General features: G+C 41.9%; 1 protein-coding gene across 3 annotated transcripts in view; it reads right to left on the reverse strand.

Moving 5' to 3' along the window:
* Positions 1-3349, reverse strand: part of grm3 (glutamate receptor, metabotropic 3) — a 39806-nt gene extending 36457 nt beyond the window's left edge. The window contains exon 1 of one of the 3 annotated variants that reach the window (XM_085779370.1): positions 2893-3349. The gene's annotated coding sequence lies outside the window, so the exon portion shown is untranslated. The remainder of the gene's footprint in view (positions 1-2892) is intronic. The other 2 variants (XM_085779371.1, XM_085779369.1) reach the window with 2 other exon arrangements.
* Positions 3350-7834: the final 4485 nt, after the last annotated feature.

Raw genomic sequence — 7834 nt, forward strand, 5'->3', positions numbered from 1 at the left:
TTTGTGGGTTTGTCCTTCATGCACCGTGGTGCCTGAGGTAGACTGGATTTTTTTTGTTGGTTAAAATCAGTTCCAATAGCAACAAAATGTCCACACTACTTCAGTAACCACTCTCGCAGTATAATCTACTTTTTTGATGGCTACCCTTACTCTCAGTACTTACTGTATGAGGTTGGAAACACTTTAATCTTAGTCCTCATACATAATCCTTTCAGTGTTAGCAGGTGTGTTTGCACATGGTAGAGTGCCTTACAGGGCATATGGATGGAGAGCAGAGAAGTGGATTATGCTGCAGGTGTGGCGTCAGAAATGTCTATGGATATTTTGATACCTTTGGAAACGGGTCTATATTGGATTTAACTGCAACTGACTGAACTTAAGTCAGCCACTGTGCGGCATTTCTGATAGAACAACAAACTTTTAACAACTGCTTTACAAGCTGATAGGGGCTGAGTATTCGATACTGAAAGGATTTCGTATGACGTTTTTTTGTCTGGAGACCTGCCTTTCACAGAAACATACAGTCTTTACGTAGACTTTTTATTTCTATTATTATTATTATTGCGTTACCCCAGAACTGACTGTATTTCTTCCTTCCAAATATTTAATATTATGAACAGGATTTGAATTTAAGTTATGAGAAAACGAATAAGAGACTAAAGTATCGGAAAAAACAGATTCTACAATCAGCAATGCTTGTACATCCAAAAATTTGTCATAAGATGCACATATCCACATGCGCACCCTCTGCCAAATCACATATCTTTCAAAACCAGAGGGCATCACTGTTGCTTTTTCTATGCACTGTGCTAGTACACTGCTAACGAGGAGGTTCTGTGCTGCATGTAGTCAAGAGAGGGAGTGTGAAGCTGTGTGGAATCTACAAGGCCATTTGTGCACACACATGCTCACAAAGATGCACAAACACAAGCTCATGTAAGCACATTTACCAGTATAAAAAATGCTGAAACCCAAGGCCAAATCCATTCACTGACAGACAATTGTCCCCTGACTTGCACATAGATGCACATTCTTCATGCACCCGTGTTTGTGAGGGTGCACACACGTGCATCTTTACAAACACAAACACATGTGAAGCAAGTATACATGTCTTGAAGATTTAACAAGGCTACCAAATGCCCACCCACACCTGCGACCCCCTCCCACACCGTGTTTGACCCTCCAGTGCACATACACACACACACACAGTGCAAATTATCAATTTGAACGCACACATGTATGAAATTACTCTAATTATGCAACAAGTCAGACACACACATGCAATCAATGTACACACACAAACTATGACATAAACAATGCAATATAGAACCATTTCAGAACCGAAAAACATAACAAACATGAATATGACGTTACTGTGTGAAAAGGAAGTAATTGTGGTTTTACACACACAAACACACAGCCACACAGTGCATGTACACACACATATATTCCGACCCCACCCCTAAAGAAATTGTGAAATTCTACATTATTCGATGCCGTCATTCCTAACTGCTAAATGACATAATTATTATCACTGTTATTGACATTATTATCATTATAATTATCACTATTAGTATTATTAATACTTGCATGTCTGCTATGGGACCAGCATTTCAGATATCTACTGTAGCAACACAGGCACTGCCCACCCCTCCTCTGAGTAAATGTTTGTTCTTTCACTCCTCTCTAATAGAGCACAGAAAGAATAAGAGTTAATTTAAAATTCTCATTATTCTTACTGTGGCAAGCCCATCGTCTGATGTTGATACTGTAATTCCAATGCTGTTATGGACACAGTGAGTAATTATCACAAAAGAAAAATAGCTCCATGATTGTATAAAATCATGTAGGGTGTAATTCTTGTTCCACTTTTCACTGTCAGTACATCACTCCGATAAAACAGGAACATTTTCTCAACCTTGTCTGCTGCCTGTCATTTCAGCTAAGTTTCATCCTTAAATTTAGTAGAAGAGATAAAAGCTCTATTACAAACCAGTCAGAGTTATTTATTGGCTAAGAACTATGTAGAAAAGCTCAGGTCACTCTTTGCTCACTGCTGACTGTTACACAGACACACCTGCTCTGCAGGAATACAGCCCCTGAACCTCGAAATTTCGCTGAGAGCATCATGTCATCATTATTACTCGGGTTATTAGGTGAAATGGATTTGGGAAGAAACTGCACATGGGTATTAGGCAGAAACATGTTCATCTACTAACTAAGTTCAACTTGTGTCACACCTTTAAGCTCGACTGTCAGTGGAAAAAAATGTGAAACTGCAGGAACATATAAGCAAGACGAACATCTGATGTGAATGGAGACATTTACTGCTGTACCTTCACTACAGGTCCACGCTCCACTTGTGACGAGTGGCTGTTCAGAGGCGAACCGAAAGTCATTGTACTGATGAACAGTGGCCAGATCCGGTCATCAGATCCACCTGTATGCCTGCTCCCAGAGACGCACTACCCGCCCATCCTTTTCCCCAGGAAGCGTAAAAAGCCTTGGTGCGGTTTGTCTGAACCCAAATAACTTCTCCACGCAGCGTAACATACGCAACTGCAGATACTCTTTGTTTCACCTTCTCTATCTTTATCATGCATCTGCTGCAGAGATTATAGCCACCGTGTTTCCCCCTCTCTCTCTTTATCAAAACCCGCGATCAGTAGGAGCATTAAAAATAAATACACAGGAGCCAGCTTTATGCAGCACAACTGGGTGTTTAAATCCTGCGCAAAGTTCAAAGCAAATTGCTCAGCACCGTAGGATTGGCTGACGCGCGCTCGAACGGTCCCGGACTGACAATTTTTCACTGCACTCTGTCGCCTAACCCGTAATCTAAGACTGCAACACATTTACCCACCAGTGAGGAACATGTAATATTTGACCTACCTTGACGACTTGGATCCTTCAAAGGTTGCGCACAAATCTTAAGCTGCTGGAAGTTTGACTTAGTCTACTCCTGATCCCTCGGAGGAGTCGCACTGAGAGAGAGGATGGGCGCCACTGCTCTGCCCGCCAGCTTCGTATGTCTGTGCGTGTGTGTGTGTGAGAGTGTGTGTGTGTGTGAGTGTGTGTGTGTGTGAGAGAGAGAGAGAGAGAGAGAGAGTGTGTGTGTGTGAGCGCGCGTGCATGTGTGAGAGAGAGCAAGAGAGAGAGAGAGAGAGAGAGAAACAACAGACGTGGAGAGCTGTAGCCCCTTGCCAAAGGATGCTTCAGTCTCCTAGCAACAACAATCGATCTGGCAAGAAGACATTTTTATTGGATAAAAAGAAAACTTAGCCATTCACCCCCCCACCCCCCACCCCCAGCACATGTTTACCACTCAGAATAACAACTCCGGCTTTACAGAGTGAAGAGAGAGTGAGAGAGTGAGAAAGAAGAGAAAGGGGGAGAGAGAGAGAGAGAGAGAGAGAGAGAGAGAGAGAGAGAGAGAGAGAGATGAATGTTTTACATGTGTGTTTGAGGTGCAGGATGATGTACAGAATTTCATCTACAGCCATCTGTCTCAGTGAACAGACTCCAAACATCTATAGCGAAGCAGAGAGATTCACATTTGTAATTTTTTTTTAAATTCTGTACGAGCTCCATCAATGTTTCAACACAGGATTAGATTCTATAATGACAGTGGCAAAGAAGCACTGGGAGATGACCACTAAACATGCCGTCCATGCCTCGTCTTGTTCAGGAGTATTTGATCTGGCATTGAAATCTGGCATTGGCTGCATGGTTCAGTGGCACAGATGTAGCATGTAAAGGCCTTAAGACCTTCACAGCTGTGACTACAAGTCTGCATCTAAAGTCTTTATCATACTTCACTATGATGCATGATATATGGCAGCCACACACACACACACACACACACACACACACACACACACACACACACACACACACATGCATACTCACACATTTCTGCAAGTTAGGTGTCTCTTTCCACCTATTTTTCCATTGCCAGCGCAGAAACAGTGGCACTCAGTGGTGCATATGCATCTGTGTAGGGGTACGCGTGCATGCACACACACAAATATGTGCATCAGTACTTGTTTGTATGATTATGCACATGGAGTCATTAGAATGCAAGTATGCAAGTGTGCTGCTCCTATTGAACAGAAAATCCTCTTCACGCATGATTGAGTCACAGAGCGTCCTCGCCCTCTCTCTCTCTAATCAACACGAACGCACACACGGATACACTACAACACACATGCACACACACAAACACAACACACACGGAGGCACTCAGTCTAGAGGCCTGATTTCTGTATTGTAAAGTTAGTCAAGTGCATAGAGATACAATGTCTGAGGGCTTGCTTAAAGCAATTTTTGATTGCAGCTACAGGCCGCAGCATGTTGTTTGCCTGTTTTATATGCAGATGTATGATGACAGGCGGCCGAAGTTTCTGTCTACCTCGTATGTTTTCCATGTATGAACTGTGTGACACCATATGGCATGAGAAAAGTGTCTCCAAGGATAAGCTGTGGATGGCTAGAGATTGATTAGTTGACTGAAGAAGTAAGGGTAAGAGCATCCACTTCACACCTCTGTGACACACAAGCATGCATGGGCATGAGGTGGTAAGTGAACACACACATTCACACACACTCACACAGAAAACACACACATACACACTAGTGGCCAGTGTCAGTCACAGCTTTCCCGGACTTCATCCCTTATCCCTGCCGCTCGAGCTGGGAGATGCTGGCTACTCTAATAAAGGCCTCATTGTCTGCATGGCATGCATATATGCAGAAAGCCCAGAAAGCCAGCTTTGTCCCATAAGGGTCCCTCAGCGAGAGAGCTTTGTGCTCGGCCTTTCCCCATAGACCAACAGCTGAAAATCAGAAAGAAAGAAAGGAAATAAGAGAAAGAAAGGAAGAAAGAAAGAAAGAAAGAGAAAAAATATTGAGGTTGAGATGCCAGTACGATAGATGGTAAATAGGATCAGCTGAGATCCACACTATATGAAACCATCTGTAGGCCTCTGTGTATGTGTGTTTACGTGTGTGTGTGTGTTTATTTGAAAAACTTGAGTGCAGGAATTCAACGTTTTGCCTCATCATGCTGAACTGCTCCAGCTCATGCAGCAGGAAGTGGGTCCATTGGGATTATGTTTCCTTCTTCTTTGATTCCACACAGATTGTTTGTGTCCCCACGCTAATAGAATTATCCATGCTTCATTTCCCATGGTCTTCTGTCCTGTCTTGGCCTCGTGATGGATGGAGCTTCACACAGAGGATTGAGTGTGCTTAGAAGTGTGCCCAGTGTTGGTCGGACAACGGGGCTAGTTACAACCACAAGCTTCCATTTGCTTTGGTCAATGTGGTCACTTGTGATGTGGCCAAGTGGACAAAGGAACTTCTAATAATGTGCAGCTTTGAGCCATACAGATTTAGGCAATTATTTATTTGACACATTGAATCTCACTTAAAACAAAATTATTGTTATTGTTTTTTTTAAAGGTTTGTGTGTGTTGTGCGATAGTTCATATAAAACATACTTTACAAAATGGTTTTGTCCAAAAGGAGACAAAATCCCTAATTTGGTTTTCGCTGCATTTGCATTAAACGCAAGCTGATGTTGTTGAAGGTGAAGCCACTACAGATACATTTCAGTTGGCACACAGCAGATGGGAGAGTTGAAGACTCAGGGGACCAGGTTAACCAAGCACTGAATTTCCCCTCTACAATGGGTATAGACTGTTAGGTTTCAGAAAAACATCATATAGTGAATCCCTCAGAGAGTGGAACCACACTGCACAAAATCCACTGGCTGCAGTATTAGGCTCTTGTTATATTCATTTTAACATGTTTAACATGTGGTTAATTAGTTAGATAGAAACCATGTCATTAATTGCCCTAGTGCTGTAAAACTATTATCTATAATCTTTATTAGGGTAAAGCTAGAACTAGCAGCTATAGAGCATCTATGGGCAATCTATAAAATCATTGCGGTTTGATGGTCTACAAAAGTCTGCCAATGTACTTGGCAATTAAAAACAATAAAGTGTGAGGCATATCAAATTTGCTCCAAATGTGTTTTAGATGGCTAAGTTAAAGCTGTGTGTGTGTGTGTGTTTGCGCGCATGTGGTGTGCACATATGTGTGTGAATATCATATGGCTGGTAATGCTGTTTTGAGCTGTTTATGAGTCCTAACAGGGGGTTGGTCTCTAATTATCTTGGTTACAGAGGCATGGCCGACAGACTGCAGGCCACATACACTTCACAGGACACGCACTGACCTGTCTCATGTACGTCTGCTCGCCAGTGCAACACACACACATACACACAAAAAAGTTATATGAGGTTACTTGAGCAGTGACTCATCTCAAACATCCTTTAAGTGTTTATTCATTGTCATGTAAGTTCAGCTGAACAATTGATTGTTTCAGATACTTAAGTTTTGTAGCATGTTTTAGTTTTTTTTAAAAGAAAAAAAAACTATGACTAACTATCAACACTAGTGCACACTGTAAAAACAAATTGTGTAATGTTTCCACAGATTCATGAGTTAATCAGCGTTTCCCCAATTTTTGACTTCCCTCATCAGAAGTGTTCTCTGAAATTTCCTTGCACAGGTACCCTCCCCCCATTGTGTTACTTGTGACGGCATACACAAAACCTCTGGTGCTCAAAAAATGAGGAAAATTTCTTTATACCAGGGTGGGATTAATTCCCTATTTATTTATTTTTAAAGATGACGCATATGAAAATGAAACTTCTACAAACACTCCAGGTGCGTTTGACTGTATATTTGCATGTACACACACAGAAACTGGCAGTGTGCAATATCTGATTTGGCCTCTCCTCTGAGCTTTCTCACCATGACCACAATTCATTAGTAATTGACCGCAGCAGCCTCACTCATTAAACATTAACAGGCTACTGGTGAATAATTGATTAATGATATGAGGCGATCTGCAGCAGCATTCTGACAATAAGAGCACATGGATGAGAGGGAGGAGAGGCCGAATCAATGCAACGCAAAGCAGAGGCCCTGACACATAACACACACACACACACACACATACACACACACACACACACACACACACACACACACACACACACACACACACACACACACACACACACACACAAACACATACACACACACACACACACACACACACTCGCTCACAATTCAGTGAACTTTGATCAAATGCAGAAATTATTAATACATAAAAACTTTAATGCCATTTTGGCCTCTGGTGTCCCAGTAGTATTGATTTATCAACTCATAGATGTTACCACCTTTGTGCTCCCTAAGATCTCAATCAATCTATTTTTTAAAACCAATGTCAGTTTTCTTTTATCAGGCTTGTGCAGCCTGTATCTATCTCATTTCAAACAGAAACCTAACCCAATTTCTTACAGCAAACACTCTTCAGTTTTTCTGTCCCTAAAGGTATTCGTGGAATGTTTTGTGATTATTGCAGCCAGAATATTGCAGGATATTGGCTGTATTATTTAAAATTGCAAGGTTGCAGCGGAGGAGGAAGATGGAGGGTTGATACACAGCCTAGTCTCCCAATTCAGCGGCAAAATATGTCTTGTTTAAAGTGTCCTTTTTGTCTGTCTTTCTCTTAAGTGGAAACAGACAACTTTTCTAGGCTCTGCAGGCAGAATAAAAGACCTACTTCTATTAGTAGGTAGGCAGGTATTGTTACTTACTGATCTAGCAGAAAGAATGACAACTACAAGTTCGTCTGCCAATTGGGACCATCAATTACCCCAGGCTGATCTAGGGCTAAATGTCCAACCATCAGCCTCTCTATTGAGTAAACACCCACCTGAGGCTCACTCCTTGATTTTTTACGCTTTCCATCTTT

The sequence above is a fragment of the Trachurus japonicus genome, chromosome 6 (assembly GCF_045865225.1).
Source record: "Trachurus japonicus isolate A0001 chromosome 6, Traja_1.0".
In the NCBI taxonomy this organism is placed as follows: domain Eukaryota; kingdom Metazoa; phylum Chordata; class Actinopteri; order Carangiformes; family Carangidae; genus Trachurus; species Trachurus japonicus.